Source organism: Cynara cardunculus (assembly GCF_001531365.2).
Source record: "Cynara cardunculus var. scolymus isolate 2C chromosome LG 13, CcrdV1, whole genome shotgun sequence".
Classification (NCBI taxonomy): Eukaryota; Viridiplantae; Streptophyta; class Magnoliopsida; order Asterales; family Asteraceae; genus Cynara; species Cynara cardunculus.
Window position 1 is genome coordinate 35,877,325 of NC_037540.1, and position 3,512 is coordinate 35,880,836.

The window sequence follows — 3,512 nt, forward strand, 5'->3', positions numbered from 1 at the left end:
GTTGTAGAGTTTTTTGAAAAGAGTTTTAAACCCACTCAAAATTTCTTGATTTTGGTATTTGGCGGCTGTCATCATTGTTTTGGGATGACTTTTAATGATGTCATTAATAGGATTTTGGAAGGTTCTTTTTAATAAATAATAAAATATTGGCTTTATTTTATAAAAATACTTGATGACTTTGCGTTGAAAACAACTTAGCTCTACCTTAGGCAGGGAAACCGTTAAGTAATGTAGCGCTGGTTTGGTCTGTCAGGAAGTTCGAGCGAGCCTAAAAAGCTTCTAAAGGAAACCTTAGGATATTCTTAAAACTTGTGAGTTCTTACGGCCCCACTTTTACTGCTTTTGTATATTTTATGGGGGAAAAGCATGAGATTGAGCAAAACTTTGCATGTTTATGTTATATAAAATTTTGGGACTAAAGAACGGTTTAGTCGATGCTTTTCTCAAAACCATTGGACTAAGGAACTGCTTAGTCAAGCTCTGTTGAAACCTCTGGACTAAGGAACTGCTTAGTCGGGTTTATTATGTTTTGTTTTGATAACTGTTTTTGCACTAGAATAAATGCTAAATTGATGTGCTTGGGAGTATATGTTTCCAAATAAAAGTCCCCGTCCGTAAACGCTACTTGTTAACTCGGTTACATCCCCGGGCCGTGGTATTGTGGATAGCCGCTATTGTGTTGACAGTCCCACCCGGAAAGGGGTGCACATTACCTATGTTTTCTTGGTCTAATCATGTGGAATTTGGACCACCGCTGAATTAATACTATATCGAACTGTGGGACCTAAGTAGTGTACGGGCTAGTTTTGGTTGTTCAAAACTTAATGGGGCAGTTGGTCAGGTAAGGCTCAGTAGCGTCTCAAGTTCTACATCGTATAGGATTTACATTTATTAAGTGAAAAGAATTCGCATAAGTTTGCTATTACTTGGTTTGTGCATTGAAACGTTTTATGCATATGAAAACCCGTGAACTCACCAACTCTTTGTAGTTGACCATGTTTTATTTCCATGCTTTTCAGGATCTAAGTAAAGTTGTTTGGATTTTTGGGAGCATACTCGAGTCAGGATCGATTAAGTCAGAATTTGATGTATTTTGGGAACGTTGTGTAAATTCTAATTTTAGTTTTGTCGATGAACTTGTTTTGTTTTTGAACAACTTGGTATGGTGTTATTTATAAACTGTTGCTATGACTCGCTTGCCTGTTACATCTCGTGTTTCCGCTTTAACGGGGTGTGACAGATTTGGTATCAGAGCCTCAGTTATAGAGAACGCTGGTTTTCTTTAGAAACCATCGACTATAACCAAAAATTTTTCAAATAATTTTCAAGAAATCTGAAAGCATGTTTTTTAAAGCGGGTCTTGTTGTTACATGTCGATTAAGTAAAACTTGATCACATGTGCTTAATTTATGTGTAATGAGAAGAACTTAATCGATTTGAACAAGTGGTATGCTCCAGCAAAAGAAATTGTTATGAAAAGCATGAGTTTTGTTGCACTTTTATGAATATCCGATTCCTAGGACCAGAGGCACTGGTCAAGAGGACCAGAGGTGAAGGGTAGAAAACCCCTTAATTTAGTTAAGTGTCCGTGTAGGAMCAGAGGCGCTGGTCAAGAGGACCAGAGGCGATGGGTAGTAAACCCCTTAATTTAGTTAAGTGTCCGTGTAGGACCAGAGGCGCTAGTCAAGAGGACCAGAGGCGATGGGTAGTAAATCCCTTAATTTAGTTAAGTGTCCATGTAGGACCAGAGGCTCTGTTCTTTGCAACCAGAAGCTATGGTAAGTGCCCAAAGAAGAACCAGAGGATCGACGGACGAATTGCTTAGTAATTTTCTAAGTTTAGAGGTTGAGCCAGAGGCTCTGGTCTTTGCAACCAGAAGCTCTGGTAAGTGCCCAAGGAAGAACCAGAGGATCGATGGACGAATTGCTTAGTATTTTTCTAAATGTAGAGGTTGAGCCAGAGTCTCTAGTCTTTGCAACCAGAAGCTCTGGTAAGTGCCCAAGGAAGAACCAGAGGATCGATGGACGGATTGCTTAGTATTTTTTTTCTAAGTGTAGAGATTGAGCCAGAGGCTCTGGTCTTTGCAACCAGAAGCTCTAGTAAATGCACCATGAGGAACCAGATGATCGATGGACGGATGGCTTAGTGTTCTTCTAAGTGTAGGAGTTGAAACGAAGGCTCTGGTCTCGCAACCAGAAGCTCTGGTAAAGGCGAACAGAAGAACCAGAGGATCGATGGATGGATTACTTAGAATTTTTCTAAGTATAGATGTTGCAACGGAGGCTCTGGTCTCGTGATCAGAAGCCCTGGTAATCACACTATTAGGAATCAGAGGCTCTGGCCTTATTACCAGAAGCTCTGGTAAATGTACCATGAGGAACCAGAGGATCGATGGACGGATGGCTTAGTGTTTCTCTAAGTAAAGATGAGGAATTAGAGGCTCTGGTCTCGTGACCAGAAGCTCTGGCAAGCGCACTATGAGGAACTAGAGGCTCTAGCCTTATTACCAGAAGCTCTGTTAATTGCATCAGGAGGAACCAGAGGATAGATGGACGAAAGATCTATAATTATTCTAAGTATGAAGGTTAAAGCCAATGGTTGATAAAGATAGAATTCCTTTGGATTGTCAGAAAACCGATGGATAAGAAATCCTTCTCTAAGGACTTAAGTACAACCAGAAGCTCTGGTCTCACGACCAGAAGCTCTGGTAGTGTAACCAGAGGTGTTGACCAGAGAATCCAACATGATTGTCATGATTAAGTTTTGTTCAGAAGCTTCTATTGTATCACTAAGCATTGGTTAGATGCTGCACTTTAGTAACTAAGATTATTCATGTCGCAGATCTCCACAATGTCTTCTGATCCGAGTGAATACTCAGCCGATTAATCTGGTTATGTAGTTGGTCGCTCTAGAAGGAACTCAACCCACAATGAAGAAATAGACCCGTACGAGCAAGATACGGCAATAAGTGACGCAGTTGCCATGCCTCAAGTATCTTACTTACCCCAACGGAGCCGGTACCTGATGTTCCGCCACGAACCCACCATGGCCCAAGGATCAGAGTCACGCCCAGAAAGAGTGTTCCACTACCGCAGCGGGTGACATTCGAGAACTCTCATAGGGTCGTAGGGGAGTCATCTCGACCCCATGTAGGGAGCAGAATGACCCAAATCGTGACCGGGATACCTGCGTCTTACTCTTAAGGGATGAATCCAACTGAAAGAGATTGGGTGAGGAGGATTGCAGCTGACACGCAAGTGCACCAGTCTCGGCTAGCACATCACCGGTACATCTTAAACAACCTGTCTGATGTATTGGAAGCGCACCACCAGAGCATAATCAGGAACAGAGAGGCTGCTGTGGCAGCCAGGCGGGAAATTAGGAAGTTGTATGGGTGGTTGATAATTTGTGGTATGATGATGTTGGCATTGGGAATAGCCATAGGATGGATGTTGTTCTAGATTAAGAAGGAAGGATAGGACACTTGCTCCTATGTATTGTTGTTAGAAATC